Source organism: Sphaeramia orbicularis, chromosome 22, assembly GCF_902148855.1.
Source record: "Sphaeramia orbicularis chromosome 22, fSphaOr1.1, whole genome shotgun sequence".
Taxonomy (NCBI): Eukaryota; Metazoa; Chordata; class Actinopteri; order Kurtiformes; family Apogonidae; genus Sphaeramia; species Sphaeramia orbicularis.
In genome coordinates this window covers 9,221,340-9,240,424 of record NC_043978.1, presented here as the reverse complement: position 1 = coordinate 9,240,424, position 19,085 = coordinate 9,221,340, and positions in this window count along the sequence as shown.

Below are 19,085 nucleotides of genomic sequence, written 5' to 3'. Positions count from 1 at the left end.
AGGACGTTAAAATCCGTTTAGTTCAGGTTCCACATTCAGACCAACATGAACAGAAAAGACAAAAAAAAAACACTTTCACCTTAAGGAGGGACATTTGTCTGATTTAAATGGAATTATAGAATTCTATAATCCCATTATATATAATTATAGAATTATATAATCAGTTCTGTTTTGTCTTGTCTTACTGTTATGGTTTCAACAGCAACGACTTAGCTGCTCTGTCCCTCTGTCCTGTCTATCCTGTCCCTGTACACTTTCATCTATATAAACTCTCTCTTTCTCTCTGTCTAATATATATATATATATATATATATATATATATATATATATATATATATATATATATATATATATATATATATGTGTGTGTGTGTGTGTGTGTGTGTGTGTATATAGATAGATAGATAGATAGATAGATAGATAGATAGATAGATAGATAGATAGATAGATAGATAGATAGATAGATAGATAGATATAAGCAAGGAATTAATGAAATAAAGTTGTCCTCTGAAGATGGATTTTTTGTTTTTTTTGCTTGATTCAAGATTTTTTTTTGCTTAATTCAAGATTTTTTTGCGTATTCAAGATTTTTTATGTTTTTTGCTTAATTCAAGATTTCTTTGCTTAAATCAAGATTTTTTTTTTTTTTTTTGCTTGATTAAAAAAATTTTTTTTTTGGCTTGATTCAAGATTTTTTTTGCTTAATTCAAGATTATTATTATTTATTTATTTATTTATTTTGCTTAATTCAAGATTTCTTTTGCTTAGTTCAAGATTCAAGATTTACCAACTTTTACTCTGTTTGAACCATCTCTTAGTTTAGTTTTATTATATTTTTTTTGTCACTTAAGTTTTTATTGAAATTTTTTACACATATTTGACAAAACAATAAAAAACGATAAACAAACAAACATTGCTTGGGTACATCATTCCTATTTCAACACATTTTTATCCAGTCTTTCCATCATTCTTCGCTCTGTAAACAGTCCATGTATTCCCCTTTTTGTCCATTTGTGCTTCCTGTAGTCTCAGTCTATCAGTCACCCTTTCCATTGTATATATTCCATCAATGACTGCGATCCACTGGTCCTGTGGTGGTGCTTCTGTCCTTCTCCAGTTCCTTGTAATAGCTTTTTTGCAACCACTAAAAGTATTTTAACTAAGTTTATGTCGTTTCCCACTACATTCCCATCAGATAAGTTACACAAATACAGAACATCACAGTACACTGGAACCTCATCCTCCATTATTTGTTTTAGTACTCTACACACCATTTCCCAAAACACAACTATTTCATCACATTTCCAAAAAACGTGTGTGATCTATATAAAATTCTCCACATTCCCTCCAACATTTCTGCTGTCTGTTTAACTGCTTACTTTTCTTCTTAGATGTGATAAAGAAACGCAGCAGAAAACTCCCTCCAGATCTGCGAACTAGTGGATGTTTGGTGTATCTTCCACATATTGAACCAATCAGCATCATCCATTTCCACATGTAGCTCCTTCTCCCATTTTTATTTTATATAATTGGTTGAATTTTTGTCGTGTGAGTTGAATCCACAGTTTTATTATACTTTAGTTTAATTTAACCATCTTTAAGTCTGGTTTCACCTTTAAATCATTTGGTTTTATCATCTTTTAGATTTATTTTTGCCTATTTTTAATCAGTTTAACCATCTATTAGTTCAGTTTTACTATGTTTTATACTAGTTTAACTTTTAGTCTGTTTTAATCAAGTCTTAGTTTGGTTTTAATTTAATTTAGTCCAGTTTAACAAACTTTAAAGTCTGGTTTAACCTTTGAATAGTTCCATTTTAGCCATCTTCAGTTAGATTTGGCCTTTTTTTTTTTCTTTTTTTTTTTTTTTTACTAATTTTACTAACTTTTAGTCTGTTTCAACCAACTCTTACTTTAGTTTATCCACCTTTTAGTTCAGTTTTACTCTTTTAAACTTATTTTACCTATTTTTACTCTGTTTTAATCATCTATTAGTTCCGTTTTATTATACTTTAGTTTAATTTAACCATCTGTAAGTCTGGTTTAACCTTCTAATAGTTTAGTTTTATCATCTTTTAGATCTGTTTTACCTAGTGTTACTCTGTCTGAACCATCTCTTAGTTTGGTTTAATCATCTTTTAGATCTGTTTTACCTAGTGTTACTCTGTCTGAACCATCTCTTAGTTTGGTTTTATCATCTTTTAGATCTGTTTTACCTAGTGTTACTCTGTCTAAACCATCTCTTAGTTTGGTTTTATCATCTTTTAGATCTGTTTTACCTAGTTTTACTCTGTCTAAACCATCTCTTAGTTTGGTTTTATCATCTTTTAGATCTGTTTTACCTAGTGTTACTCTGTCTGAACCATCTCTTAGTTTGGTTTTATCATCTTTTAGATCTGTTTTACCTAGTGTTACTCTGTCTGAACCATCTCTTAGTTTGGTTTTATCATCTTTTAGATCTGTTTTACCTAGTGTTACTCTGTCTGAACCATCTCTTAGTTTGGTTTGACTGTCTCTTTTACTGGTTTCAGTTGTATTCTGTTAACACACGTTTTTAGTTTCCTTTTATTATCTTTTAACCTCCTTTTTATTTCAGTTTAATCATCTTTTACATTAGTTTTAATCCTCTTAAAATGGTCATATGAGACAATGATACATTAAATCCAAGAACATGGTCAAATATGTATTATATAAATGGAATATGTATAGATACTCAATAGATTGATTGATTCTTTATAATTTTGTTTTTCTTCATTATATGATTTAGATTTTCTTCCATTTTTTTCAGTTAGTGTCTTACTTGACTTATTTTATTGGTTTACTATAATTTTTTTGTTCGTCTTATTGATCACTTTGTTCACTTTTGTTCATTTTGTTGGTTATTTTACTAATTTTAACCAATTTTTATGCCTATTTTTCCACATAATGTATTATTTTGTAAATAGTTTATTCATGTTATTTTGATGAGTTATTCATTTTTTTCATTTTATTAATCATTTGGGTTGTTTTTGTTAGTTTTGTTGATAGATAGATCATTAATTGACTGATTGATTGATTGATTGCCAGATCACCTCTTGTCCTGGGATCGTTACTGTCTCTGTCCTCAAACACCTGTTGCATCAGAGCTGATTTCTCACTGTGGTCGCTTTGTCGACTTGACGCACACCGGACTGAAGTGTGCTGGTTGCCATAGCAACGCACACACATGGTCAGACACACACACATAAGTACACACACACAAAGACACACACTGTACCGCCCACGCCTCAACCTCATCTCCGTTCACTTCCATTTATTATCAAGGATGAACGGGATTATAGCTCTGTGTGTGTGTCTGTGTGTGTGTGTGTGTGATTATACATGTGTGTGTGTGTGTGTGATTATACCAGTGTGTGTGTGTGTGTGTGTGTGTGTGTGATTATACATGTGTGTGTGTGTGTGTGATTATACCAGTGTGTGTGTGTGTGTGTGTGTGTGTGTGATTATACATGTGTGTGTGTGTGTGTGTGTGTGTGATTATACCAGTGTGTGTGTGTGTGTGTGTGTGTGTGTGTGTGTGATTATACCAGTGTGTGTGTGTGTGTGTGTGTGTGTGTGATATTATACCAGTGTGTGTGTGTGTGTGTGTGTGTGATTATACATGTGTGCTGGTGTGTGTGATTGTGTGTGTGTGTGTGATTATACATGTGTGCTGGTGTGTGTGATTGTGTGTGTATGTGTGTGTGTGTGTGTGTGTGTGATTATATGTATGTGAGTGTTTGTGCATCTGTTGGTGTGTGTGTGTGTGTGTGTTTGTGCGTCTGTTGCTGTGTGTTTGTGTTAGTGTGATTAAATGTGTGTGTGTGTTTGTGTGACTGTGTGTGTTTGTGCATCTGCTGGGGTGTATGTGTGTGTGTGTGTATGTGTGTGTGTGTGTATTTGTTGGTGTGTTTGTGTTGGTGTGATTAAATGTGTGTGTGTGCGTGTGTGTTTGTGCATCTGACTGTGTGTTTATGTGATTGTGTGTGTTTGTTAGTGTTTGTTTGTGTGATTGTGTGTGTGTTTGTGCGTCTGTTGGTGTGTGTTTGTGTTAGTGTAATTAAAAGTGTGCGTGTGTGTTTGTGCATCTGACTGTGTGTTTATGTGATTGTGTGTGTTTGTTAGTGTTTGTTTGTTTGTGTGATTGTGTGTGTGTGTTTGTGCGTCTGTTGGTGTGTGTTTGTGTTAGTGTAATTAAATGTGTGTATGTTTGTGCATCTCTGTGTGTTTGTGTGATTATATTTGTGCGTTTGTGTGTCTAATAGTGTGTGTGTGTGTCTCTCACTGTGTGTGATTATATTTGTTTGTGTGTGTTAGTGTAATTGTGTGTGTGTGTGTGTGTGTGTGTGTGTGTTTGTGGGGCGACACGGTGGTGCAGTGGTTAGCACTTGTGCCTCACAGACAGAAGGTCCTGGGTTCGATTCCAACACCAGTCGACGGGGGGTGGGACCTTTCTGTGTGGAGTTTGCATGTTCTCCCCGTGTCTGCGTGGGTTCTCTCCGGGTACTCCGGCTCCTCCCACCATCCAAAAACATGCACTGATAGGTTAATTGGTTAATGTAAATTGCCCATAGGTGTGAATGTGAGAGTGATTGTTTGTCTCTATATGTTCAGCCCTGAGATGAACTGGTGACATGTCCAGGGTGTACCCCGCCTTCGCCCCTATGTAGCTGGGATAGGCTCCAAGCGACCCCCGTGACCCTAGTGAGGATAAAGCGGGTTCAGAAAATGTATGAATGAATGTTTGTGTGTCCCTCAGTGTGTGTTTGTGTGTGATTATATTTCTGTGTATTAGTGCACTTGTGTGTTTGTGTGTGTAATTGTGTGTGTGTTTGTGTAATCATGTGTGTGTTTCTATGTGTGTGATTATGTTTGTGTGTTTGTGTAATAATGTGTGTTTGTGTGTCTCTCAGTGTGTGTGTGTTTGCGTAACTGTGTGTGTGATTATATTTGTGTGTGTGTGTGAGTGTGATATTATATTTGTGTGTGTGTGTGATTATATTTATGTGTGTGTGTGTGTGTGTGATTATATTTATGTGTGTGTGTGTGTGTGATTATATTTGTGTGTGTGTGTGTGTGTGTGTGTGTCTCCTTCCTGGATTATCCAGGTGCTGTTTGTCAGATTAAACCTGAACTGATCGGACCCTCCTTCAGATTATCACAGTCTGTTTTCATCTGGTCGTCTCTCGGCCTGTGTTTCCCATCGGTGACTCAGCCCGTCACCGCCGCCGCCGCCGCCTGTACATGTGCACTGTAGTAATGGTCTGTATTTTTAGGCCCGTGGGTTAAAACAGGAAACGATGAGTCAGAGCAGATGAAGCTTTGGCTGAAAAAAAAACAAACTTCCACAGCACAAACAGAGAAAACACCAGAGCAGGTCCAACCATCACCGACGCTCCACGAATGAGGACCACACCAACAGAACCACAGCAGGAACCGCACGGAACCACAGCAGGAACTGCACAGAACCACAGCAGGCCATGGAACGGAACCGGACGGAACCGCACAGAACACACCAGTGTTTGATGTGTCCAAGGGAAATGAAGCAACAACAACATCAACACACCAAACGGAAACAGAGTCAGTCCAAGACCGTCTATGAGGACGGACAGCGCATTTGGACAAGTTCTGTCCAGTTTGTGTCCAGTTTTTGTCCAGTTTTTTTCTAGTTTGTGTGCAGTTTATGTCCAGTTTGTGACCAGTTTATGTCCAGTTTATGTCCAGTTTGTGTCCAGTTTATGTCCAGTTTATGTCCAGTTTTTTTCCAGTTTGTGTCCAGTTTTTTCCAGTTTGTGTCCAGTTTCTGTCCAGTTTTGTTTCCGGTTTCTGTCCAGTTGTTGTCCAGTTTGTGTCCAGTGTTTTTTCTCCAGATTCTGTCCAGTTTGTATCCAGTTGTGTTTCCGGTTTCTGTCCATTTTCTGTTGAGTTTTTGTCCAGTTTGTGCCCGGTTTCTGTCCAGTTTTTGTCCAATTTGTCTTCAATTTGTGTCCAGTTTGTGTCCATTTTCTGTTGAGTTTTTGTCCAATTTCTGTCCAGTTTTTGTCCAGTTTGTGTTCAGTTTGTGTCCAGTTTTTGTCTAATTTCTGTCCAGTTTCTGTCCAGTTTTGTCCTCATTCATAAAAAATTAAAATATCAATATTTCCCAATTCTTTGAACAGACTTGGTAGACCTGACCCTAAAGATGTTCCACAACAAATATAAAGTCATTCTGACCGACAGTTTAAGAGAAGAAGATTCTGGAAAAACTCTTTACAGACGAAGAATGGACGAACAGCTGATCCCAACAGTCCATCAGACGTTTGGACTAAAAAACAACTAAAAACAAATAGAAACGTACACAAACACTCCTACATCAGATACATTCAACATGCCATTCAGTCGTTATGTGAGGTTTTACACAAACCCAAGAGCATGTTGGTGTGGTTCCACCTCCCACTGCCTCAGCACACTACCACCACAGGGCCGACCAGTTCGACCTCAGGGAGGATCTACAGCTGCATCAGAACCAAGACAAACAGACAAACACTTTCTATCCAAAACCATCACCACTCTGAACCCACACATGCACTGACATCCCAGTCCAACCCCCCCAGAACCCCAGACCCCCCAGAACCCCCCAGACCACCTCTGAACCACCTACTGTGAAATCAATATTTACTACTTCTGTGCAAAATCATATCATTCTGACCACAATACTGTGCATTTTTAAATACTTTTTACTGTATTTCTAACTTTTTTAAAACTATTTTATCTCAGGATACATTTATTTATTTATTTAAATCTATTGTTTTTTTTTATGTTTGAACTGAAAGGAGCTGCTTTTAAATGTCATTATACATGTTTAGTGACAATAAAGGCTATCCATCCATCCATCCATCCATCCATCCATCCATCCATCCATCTTCAGTCTGTGTTTGTTTTTCCAGCTGTGTGTCTGTTTTCTGTTGTCATTTACTCTCATGCACCTCCCTCTTCTCCTTGTCTTCCTCTAAACCACAGGTCTAATCCCTGGTTCCAGATTCTTCCTCCTCCTGCCGTTATAGCCCGGTCGTCACCGCAGCGTTTCCTGATGCACACGTCACCGTCTGACAGATTATTCTGGTCATAAAGGTTCAGTGGAGGTCCAAGGTTCAGGTTTACAGACCCATGTTTACAAAGGAGACCAGGCAGGAATGATTAAGGTGTGAGGGAGCAAACACAGCAGCTCACATCATATATTAGACTGTAAATTAATGGGGTTGCCATGGAGACGGATGTGAGAACGGCAGTAGGTGGACGAGTGTTGCTGATGTTCCAGGGACGCGGTGAGTTTGTACGGTCATTAAATGCATTCGATGGATGAAACGGTCCCGGCGTTTGGGTTCAGTGGTCCAACGGAGACGTGTCAACCTGCATGACGTCCACAGTTTCAGCGCGCCGCTCCATCTGTGGGTCCACAAACACCGAGACAGCGAGGACGAGAGCACATGGGGTGACACGAACGCCACAAACACAGGCCAAAAAAACCAGAGCGGACCAGAACTGAGGATCTGAAAGAGAACGGACTGTGGGACAACAACAGGAGACGTGTCCAAAACAGAGACACTGAGACAGAGTTAATATAAGACAGACACAACAACACAAACACAACACAAACACAACACAAAAACAACACAACAGGGGCCTGTTCCAGAAAGCGAGTTCTGTGAAAACTCCAAATATGTGAACCCTGAGATGAGGGAAACCCTGAGTCTGTTACCATGGTAACTTACTCTGTGAACATAACCTGCTCAGTGGCAGGTTTTCTTTAAGAAACCCCGAGCTTCACCTGTCTCCTTCCACCTGAAACATGCTGTTAGACATGGACTGTCCGGACAAACGCGATCCCAAAGATTTAAAGGCACAGTTAATACGCAGCGATTTAACGTCAGGAGAGGATTTTCAGACGGAGTAGATGCGCTATCATTTCCTGATGAATATCTATTCATCCATGTCTGTGTATCTGGGGTTGAACAATGTAAGTTCAGCTTCTTCCTACTTCATTTCAGACATAAAGTGTTGTTAAAGAGCCACAGTGAAATAACTGTACAGTATGGGACTTATTTTGTTTGCTGATGATTACCTTCAATATTTTAGACTGTTCTGTTTAAATTTGTATTTTTTTTTTTCCTTTTTGTTCACCTTTCTATGTTATTCCTCCTTATGTTGGACATAAAGTCTATCATTATAATTTCAATGTTACACTCTATATTAAATCCTAAATTATATTTTAAATGATGTCAGGGACATTCTGCTGTAAACTCAGTCTCAGATCAGTGATAATCTTCATTTTGCTGGTCTTCCAAATGTAATAGTGTGTGTAGATAGAACACACATTCTTATCACTGCTCCTGCACAAAACCAAGGGACTATGTTCAGAGGAAGTCCTTCCACAGCATCAACGTCCAGGTATCGACACTAATATGTTGAAAATGACAGTATACGTCACATTATACTGTGGCTAATAATAGTTATGCCATTCTCTGCACTATCAAGGTCATTTATGATCCAGCACACATTACAAATGTAGGAGCCTAGTGTCCTGGCTCTGTACCTGACCCCACATAGAGGAGGTGGACCTGGTCTGGGCCTTTGAGGGTTAAAGGTGACCTGGAACTGCAGAGACCAGGACAAGACCGAGACCAGGACAGGACCGAGCCCTGGACAGGACCAAGACCAAGACAAGACCGAGACCAGGACGAGACGAGACCAGGACAGGACCGAGACCAGGACAAGACCGAAACCAAGACAAAACTGAGTCCATGACACGACCGAGACCAGGACAAGATCAAGACCACTAAATCTGTTCTGCAGAACTTCCATCACTCTTATTTCTGTTCCTTTCACCTTAAAATGTCCCATAAATAAATAAACCGGTGGAACCAACCACTCCGTCTCTACTGTCTTTCCATTAAATATGGTGTTACTGGGTCGTCGTCTGTTTGTTTCTGGTGTAATTTGCTGAATCGCCGCCGCCGCGCAGACGCTCCTTCATAAAGTTCTTAAAATACCAGAGTTTACACATGACGGTTGAGTCTTCATCTCACACACATGGCTCAGTTACTCTGTTATTCACACGACGCTGCGGTAAAAGCGAACACACACCATTCATTCACACTGGAGCCCAACACACACCCTCGTCCTCACAACACACACTCTGACAGATTTGACACCCACCACCCGCCGCTACATCCCCTCCCCCTCCCGCCGCGGGTGCTATTCCCGTCACCGTGGGGTGTTTGAGAAGCTCTCGACGTGCTAAAAAGCCGCCGTCTCTTCTCGCTAAACTTGCCGTCGTTGTTGTATGTTGTTGTGCAAATGTTTTGAGGGGAAGTTTGCCGACGAGGTACAACAGTAGTAAGAGGGCAGCGGTGGGCGGGGGGAGGGGCGGGAACGCGCCGCGGGACGCCTCCGAACGTGTCAGCGCGCGGGTTACGGGTCACGCCTCCCGCATGTTACAGTTTGTCTTAATGATTTTCACATCCTCTAAAAACTGTACCTCGCTCTGACAAAACATTAAAAACACAAACACCAGGCTTTTATCCCCACGCCATGTGTGTGTGTGTGTGTGTGTGTGTTCTCTCAGATGGAAAAACATGTTCTCGATCTAACTGGAGGCTTTAAAGGGTTAAACGGTGTACATCCTGAAAAACCGGAGCCAGACGAAGATGATGGAACTGTGTGAAAACGAACCCAGCGTTGGAGAAAACAGAAGAAGCGAGCATCAGGGGGGCGGAGCCGATGCCGAGGTGGAGGAAGACACGCCCCCGAGGCCGTTAACGGGATTCTATCGTGATCTGGACACACATGGGCGGATCTGAAGTGAATCCACCTTATGTATTTACAACAGATGTTTGATGAAAGGTTTATAGCACTGGTACTAACAACTGTAGTACTAGTATATCCACTTGTAGAACTAGTAGTATATCCACTGTTAATATTAGTATTTGTAGTAGTAGTATATCCACTGTTAATACTAGTATTTGTACAGGGTGGGGAAGCAAAATATACAATATTTTGAGGCAGGGATTGAAAGACAGTGTATGACCAATTAGTTTATTGAAATTCATGAGAATTTATTTGCCACAAGAAAATTTACATAATAGAAAATGTTTTTATTCTGTGTCCTCCTTCTTTCTCAATAACTGCCTTCACACGCTTCCTGAAACTTGCGCAAGTGTTCCTCAAATATTCGGGCGATAACTTCTCCCATTCTTCTTTAATAGTATCTTCCAGACTTTCTCATAATAGTTTTGCTCATAGTCATTCTCTTCTTTCCATTATAAACAGTCTTTATGGACACTCCAACTATTTTTGAAATCTCCTTTGGTGTGACGAGTGCATTCAGCAAATCACACACTCTTTGACGTTTGCTTTCCTGATTACTCATATGGGCAAAAGTTTCTGAAAAGGTATGGATAATAGTGTTAGGTATGATTATGACATCAATATATGTTTGGTTTCAAAACAACTGACGTAGTGCCTGCTGAGAAAAAACAACTAAATGTTCATTGTAAATTTTGCTTCCCCACCCTGTAGTAGTAGTATATCCACTGGTAGTACTAGTATTTGTAGTAGTAGTATATCCACTGTTAAAACTTGTATTAGTAGTACTAGTCTATCCACTGGTAGTACTTGTATTTGTAGCAGTAGTATATCCACTGGTAGTACTAGTATTTGTAGTCGTAGTATATCCAGTTTTAATACTTGTATTTGTAGTAGTAGTATATCCACTGGTAGTACTAGTATTTGTAGTAGTAGTATATCCACTGTTAATACTTGTAGTTGTAGTAGTAGTATATCCACTGTTAATACTTGTATTTGTAGTTGTATATCTACTGGTAGTACTAGTATTTGTAGTAGTACTATATCCACTGTTAATACTTGTATTTGTAGTAGTAGTATATCCACTGTTAATACTTGTAGTAGTTGTATATCCACTGGTAGTATTAGTATTTGTAGTAGTAGTATATCCACTGGTAGTACTAGTATTTGTAGTAGTAGTAGTATATCCACTGGTTGTACTTGTATTTGTAGTAGCAGTATATCCACTGTTAATACTTCTATTTGTAGTAGTAGTAGCATATCCACTGTTAAAACTTGTATTAGTAGTACTAGTCTATCCACTGGCAGTACTAGTATTTGTAGTAGTAGTATATCCACTGTTAATACTTGTATTTGTAGTAGTAGTATATCCACTGTTAATACTAGTATTTGTAGTAGTAGTATATCCACTGTTAATACTAGTATTTGTAGAAGTAGTATACCACTGGTAGTACTAGTATTTGTAGTAGTAGTATATCCACTGGTAGTACTTGTATTTTTAGTAGTAGTAGTATATCCACTGTTAGTACTTGTATTTGTAGTAGTAGTATATCCACTGTTAATACTTGTATTTGTAGTAGTAGTATATCACTGTTAATACTAGTATTTGTAGTAGTAGTATACCACTGGTAGTACTAGTATTTGTAGTAGTAGTATATCCACTGGTAGTACTTGTATTTTTAGTAGTAGTATATCCACTGTTAATACTTGTATTAGTAGTACTAGTCTATCCACTGGTAGTACTAGTATTTGTTGTGGTAGTATATCCACTGTTAGTACTTGTATTTGTAGTAGTAGTATATCCACTGTTAATACTTGTATTAGTAGTAGTAGTCTATCCACTGGTAGTACTAGTATTTGTTGTGGTAGTATATCCACTGTTAGTACTTTTATTTGTAGTAGTAGTATATCCACTGTTAATACTTGTATTAGTAGTACTAGTCTATCCACTGGTATTACTAGTATTTGTTGTGGTAGTATATCCACTGCTAGTGCTTGTATTTGTAGTACTAGTATATCCACTGGTAGTACTTGTATTTTTAGTAGTAGTAGTATGCCCACTGCTAGTACTTGTATTTGTAGTACTAGTATTAACACTTGCGTGTATTTGTACTAGTTATTGGTAGTTATTCTAACACCATCTGTTGTAGTTTTTAACAGCTTTAGTTCAGTTTGTTCCATCCATGTGTCTGCCTCTGTTTCCACCTTCTCTCTTTCTCGCTCTCTTCCTTTATCCCTCTCTCTCTTTCTCTCTTTCTCTCTCTCTTCCTTTATCCCTCTCTCTCTCTTCCTTTATCCCTCTCTCTCTTTCTCTCTCTCTCTCTCTCTCTCCTCCTTTGTCCCTCTCTCTTTAACCCTTTAACTCACTGTTTTTCAATCTTAGGGTCGTGACCCCACATGGGGTCGCCCAAAATTTCTAGTAATTGATTAAAAAAAAAAAAAATGACTGATAACAAATATTTTTTAATAATTCAATATAATATAATTCAAATCCCACACACTTTTCCTGTAAAAATCCAGTTCAATAAAATGCAGGACATTATGTGGATTGACCTGATCATGTGACCATGTGCGTTACTTCTACCTGCCTGAACACAGTCACAGTCAGAAAAAACAGGACCAGTGGCCCTGGAGCGTACCGGCCAAATGAAAAGCTTTGGGAAATGTATCCAGATGTCATTTATTATCACCCAGTTCTGTGTATGTATTCTATTACAGAAACAGCCCATGTTTTGGTCATATTCCAATCAGATCTGGAGAAAATTCAAATTCCAACTTGATATCATTGATACTGATTTATTGGATCAATCCACTTCCTATTCTCTTATAATGGGAACATTTTTCAAAGTCGCACCAAATCCAGAATTCAGATCCAGATCGAAATAATTTCAATCCCTTGTGTTGACATCATCATACAGAAGCTGTATACCAAGTTTGAAGTCAATCAGAACTGGAGTTTGGGAGAAGAAGATGATTGAAATGTTTTCCCCATAAGAGCCTGTGTTAAATTTTCCATAAGTTCCAGATCCAGAAGAAGATCCTGATCAGCATGTGGACATTATGTTTTGGTCATCTCCCCATCAGGGCTGGACTGTAGAAATTTACACTGGATAGCATTTATATTTACTGAGTTATTGCATCCATCCACTTCCTATCTCCTATAATGGGGACATTTTTCAAAGTGGCACCAAATCCAGAATCAGATCCGGATCCAAATAATTTCACTAAGTTTTGTTGACATCATCATAAAGAAGCTGTATACCAAGTTTGAAGTCAATCGGAATTGTAGTTTTGGAGAAGAAGATGATTGAAATGTTTGTAACAGACGACAGACTCCACCTGATGCCACATGACGACAGTAGTCTACGGCCTGTCGGCCGGTGAGCTAAAGCAGAGTGGACACAGAGTGGACACAGAGTGGACACAGAGTGGACAGGTGTGTTCACCTGCCTGACCCCACTGGGACTGCTGAGACAAACGTCTGTGTTTTGAACAGAGTCAGCACAAATCTGTGACGTTAAAATGAGGTCAGGAGTAGATAAAAGTCGGAACCAGAGGTTTATCTGCTCAGGTCAGTGGTCTCACTGGTCCATCCTCCAGTCTGGCTCCACTCCAGTTTCTATCTTCATCCTGGTTCTGGTCTTCATCCTGGATCTGATCTTCATCCTGATTCTGGTCTTCAGCTGGGTTCTGATAACTTACCTCCTGGTTCTGGTCTTCATCCTGGTCCTGGTTCTGATCCATCATGTACAACCATCCATGTTTTCCATCCTGGTTCTGGTGGTTCTGGGTCTTCATCCTGGTCCTGGTTCTGGTGTGTATCCTGGTTCTGATCTGTACTGCTCGACCCTCCCTGTTTTTTCATCCTGCCTCTAGGTCTTCATCTTGGTTCTGGTCTTCATCCTGGTCCTGGTTCTGGTCTGTATGCTGATGTGGTCTTCATCTGGTCCTGGTTGGGGTCTGTATAGTGGTTCTGATCTGTATCCTGGTCCTGGTTGTGGTCTGTAACTTGGTCCTGGTCTGTATGCCGATTGTGGTCTGTATCCTGGTCCTGGTTTGTGGTCTGTAACCTGGTCCTGGTTCTAGTCTGTATGCCGATTGTGGTCTGTATCCTGGTCCTGGTTCTGGTCTGTATCCTGGTCCTGGTTGGGTCTGTATGCTGGTTGTGGTCTGTATCCTGGTCCTGGTTCTGGTCTGTATCCTTGTTCTGGTCTGTATCCTGGTCCTGGTTGTGGTCAGTATGCTGGTTGAGGTCTGTATCCTGGTCCTGGTCCTGGTTCTGGTCTGTATCCTTGTTCTGGTCTGTATCCTGGTCCTGGTTGTGGTCAGTATGCTGGTTGAGGTCTGTATCCTGGTCCTGGTTGTGGTCTGTATGCTGGTTGTGGTCTGTATGCTGATCCTGGTCCTGGTTTGTATCCTGGTTCTGGTCTTCATCCTGGTCTGTATGTTGGTCCTGATCTGTATGCTGTTTCCGGTCTGTATCTTGGGTTCTGATCCGTTATGTTCATCCATCCCTGTTTTTCATCCTTGTCCTGGTTCTGGGTCTTCATCTTGGTCCCGGTCTTCATCCTGTCCTGGTTCTAGTCTGTATCCTGGTTCTGGTCTGTATTCTGGTTCTGATCCGTCATGTTCTCTCGTCATTGTTTTTCATCTTGGTTCTGGCCTTCATCCTGGTCCTGGTTCTGGTCTGTATGCTGGTTCTGGTCTGTATGCTGGTTCTGGTTTCTGGTCTGTATGACTGTTCTGGTCCTGGTCTGTATCCTGGCTCTGATCCGTACTGCTCGACCTCCCTGGTTTTCCTCCTGGTTCTGGTTATAGTCTGTATGCTGGTTCTGACCTGTATGCTGGTTCTGGTCTGTGTCATGGTCCTGGTTTTTGGTCTGTATCCTGGTCCTGGTCCATATCCCTGGTTCTGATCTGTACTGCACGACCCTCCCTGTTTTTCATCCTGGTCCTGTTCTGTATCCTGGTCCTGGGTTCTGGTCTGTATCTGTTTCTGGTATGTACCCTAGTTCTGGTCTGTATCCTGGTTCTGGTCTGTATCCTGGTCCTGGTCTTCATCCTGGCATTGGTTCTAGTCTATATCCTGGTTTGATCTGTACTGCTCCCTGTTTTAATCCCGGTCCTGGTATTCATCTGGTCTTGTTCTGGTCTGTATCTGGTCCTGGATCTGGTCGGTATCCTGGTTCTGATCCGTACTGCTCCCTGTTTTTCATCCTGGTCCTGGTCTTCATCCTGGTCCTGGTTCTGGTCTGTATCCTTGTCCTTGGTCCTGGTCGGTATCCTGGTTCTGGTCTGTAGCCTGGTCCTGGTCGTATCCTGGTCCTGGTCCTGCTCTGTATTCTGGTCCTGGTCTGTATCCTGGTCCTGGCCTGTGCCCTGGTTCTGATCCATACTGCTCCCCTGTTTTTCATCCTGGTCCTGGTCTGTATCCTGGTTCTGGTCTGTATCCTGGTCCTGGTTCTGATCCGTACTGCTCCCTGTTTTTCATCCTGGTCCTGGTCTGTATCCTGGTCCTGGTTCTGATCCGTACTGCTCCCTGTTTTTCATCCTGGTCCTGGTCCTGGTTCTGGTCTGTATTCTGGTCCTGGTCTGTATCCTGGTCCTGGTTCTGGTCTGCATCCTGGTGCTGGTCTGTATTCTGGTCCTGGTCTGTATCCTGGTCCTGGTCTGTATCCTGGTCCTGGTTCTTGTCTGTATTCTGGTCCTGGTCTGTATCCTGGTCCTGGTCCTGGTCTGTGTCCTGGTCCTGGTTCTGATCCGTACTCTCTTGTTGTCTTTGTTGTTTGTTTGTTGTTTGTTTGTGTTCCTGCGGTGTCAGGTTTCCGTTTGTCTGATGTGACGGCGCCCTCCTCGGCTCCACGCTGGAACTGCACCTTCACTGTTCACCCACACTGATCACCAGGACCAGGACCAGGACCAGGACCAGGACCAACAGAACCAACAGAACCTGGACCTTCAGAACCTCATCTGCAGGAGGAACAGGTTTGTCTGAAGGAAATCTGAAACAGGCTTTAATTTATGCACATGTTTAGACTGAAAACAATAACAGGATCATATTTGTAATTAAATCATATTAATATTAAAATATGGGGTCCATCTGACATAGTTCAGATATATTTAAATGTTTAAATTTAGTTACATTTACTGAATAATTTGGCTCATTTTACTGTTTTTTAAGACATTACTAAATATTATGTATCATTAAATCACAACGGGTGAATAATGAGATGAAAATATGATGTAAAAATATGATATTATGAGTATATTCAAACTGCTTTTCACCTTCAAAGCCTTTTTTATTGTGAGTCTAATAATAATGAATCAAACTGGGGTTGGATTTATTCACAATATTTGACATCATTGACTGTTTTCACTGTGATGTTTAACAAAAGCATTAACTTGAGTTATAGAAAACACCTTTAAATTAGGATGTACCCACAGGAAAATGAAATGAAAATAAGTACAAATTAACACAAAACTTCATTTAAATTAAATAACCGGTACATCTGAAAATAAATAGAAATACGATCAAATAGATAAATCAAGATATGATAAACAAAAACAATGTATTAATAAATAATGTACATCGTTTATAAATCAGGCAGAATTGTAAGGACAGTTTTTAAGTGACAAATTAAAATTAATCCATATGATCTTTAAACACAGTCCTTTTTTAACTTATTTTCCTCAAACATCTTTAATCATTTCGTCAAATTTAATTTAATCAAACGTATAAAGAGATTATTTTATACTGATATATTGACCAAAATGGTAGAATATCGGTGGGTTTTCTCCTGTGTATTTTTTGGGTGTGAGGGGAAAACGGTAATAATAAGAATAATATTGTTATTGTTATTTTTCGGTAATGTTGAAACGTTGTAACACAGGATTAAGCAAACTGATCTCATGAAATCATGTTGTATGTGATGCCAGTTTATTGCATTTGGTGTGCTATATAATAATAATAATAATAATAATAATAATATAATAATAATAATATAATAATAATAATATAATACATTTTATTTATAGGCGGCTTTCTTGGCACTCAAGGACACCGTAGAGTAAAACAGGAGAGTATATGTACGCATTTTCATCCTTTCACATGTTATTTAACACCATTTGATGGTGTGTCAATGCACTAGATGCAAATCGCGCTAATCACTAACCTTAACCACTCCTTGCGCTAGCCGCTAATCACGTTAATCGCTAACCCTAAATCTAACCTCTAATCGTGCTAGCTGCTAATGGCGTGCTATTTTATACGCTGTAAATGTATACGCTGAAAGCTTATAATGCGTACAGATAACGCGCCACTTATAATTGGTGCGTTATCTGTACGCAATTCATGGTATCACGTTGGGACTAAGTGAAAAGTTGTGAGATGAAATAAGTATTTTCTTCTTCCCACGACTTTTCAGATGTGGAAATAATTGGACTGGGAACGTCAGGGTACCTCATGATACGATATGATAAGCAGGGTGCGATTTGTTGGTGGGGATGGTGGGGATCAACCCCCCCTCTGGTTTTTCCATTCCTACTTCTGCTCAATGAATTTCATCCTTGGAGGGGGGGTGACCACCGTGCTGTAAATCCCATCAGGTTGTGTCATTTTTCTTCTACCTATATCCTACATTATTGACACTAGTGTTCACCTGTTCACCTGTTTGTTTGTTTATTTATTTATTTAGAATATTGCAATAAAATCAAACAACAAAAGAATTATTTAAAAAAGAAAGTAAATCATTCGAAAAGGAGTGGGATGAAGTTTAATTTATAATCTCCCGCCCCCTTACTCCATCCTTCATCTGCCTAACTCCCTCTGTCAGATCCCATAAGTGACTCCAAAATCCTCACATATCAAACTAAATTGTGACTAAAACAGAAAACTTCCTGCACATATCAAGGACAGTGTCAGTTTGCAGCAGCATTTCACATTAAAATAAACTCTGTCCATTTCATAACAATAATACACATATCAGACACAAAAGTACACTGTCTGTCTCATGACAATAATGCACAAAAATAAACAGTCATTTGTTACCTGTCAGTCTCAGAATTCGCGAATGTCCCCATGCACAGGGGTGCCATAAAGGAGGGGGGGGGGGGGGGGGCGTGACGAATTCATGAGGCCCAGCATTTGTGGGGGGGGGCATAGAGCAGTGGAGGGGGTCCAGTGGATACAGGTTAGAAGGTGGGAACATCTGGTGTGAGATCAGCTGTTTAATAGAGGAACAGAACCAGAGATTTGGACAATGAAAGGATGGAAAGTTTCACTTTTTTTTTTCACGCCAGAATTAGTTACATTAGTTATGGTCTGCACCCCCACGTATAAAACTGCCTCCCCAACCAAAAAAAAAAAAAACCCTCCCTCCTCTGTTTTTTTGACAAATCACACCCTGATGATATGATACGATAAGCAATACATGGCTCACGATTACGATAATATCTTGATATGGCGATACTGCGATAATCAATATATTAATCTTAATAACCTATGATATATATCTGTGTGTTTATAAGAGTGAAACAAAAACAAACAAAATAAATGTCTTAGTTTACATTTGCAACATAATTTACCCAGAGTCCAAACAGTAATAGAGTAAAAATAAAGACTGTTTTAGTTCAACAGAACTGGAAACAGGATGTTTTTACATGTCTGACAAACACTGACACTATTTTAAACAACCTGATGTCACGACTCGTGTAAATATAACACGCCACTGGTAATTGGCATGTTATATTTACGCATTATAAGTTTTACGCATGTATGTTCACGTTGTTATTACCCCCCATCCAACCTGAACCAATGGTGGTAGGGGTAGGAGTAGGGCTTGGGGTTAGAACTTTGGGTTAGGTCTTGGGGTTTGGGTTTAGGGTTGGGGTTAGGGGTTTGGGGTAAGGGTTTAGGGTTGGGGTTAGGGCTTGGGTTAGGACTTGAGGTTAGGGCTTGGGGTTGGGGTTAGGGCTTGGGTTTGGGACTAGGTCTTGGGTTGGGGGTTGGGGTTAGGTCTTGGAATTAGGGTTAGGGTTGGGGTGAGGGCTGGGGGTAGGGTTAGGGTTGGGGTAGTGCTTGGGGTTGGGGCTTGGGGTTAGAGGTTCAGGTAAGGGTTTGGGGTTGGGATAAGGGCTTGGGGTTAGGGACTTGGGGTTAGGGTTTGGGGTTAGGACTTGGGTTAGGGCTTGGGGTTCGGGTTGGGGTTTGGGGTTGGGATTAGGGTT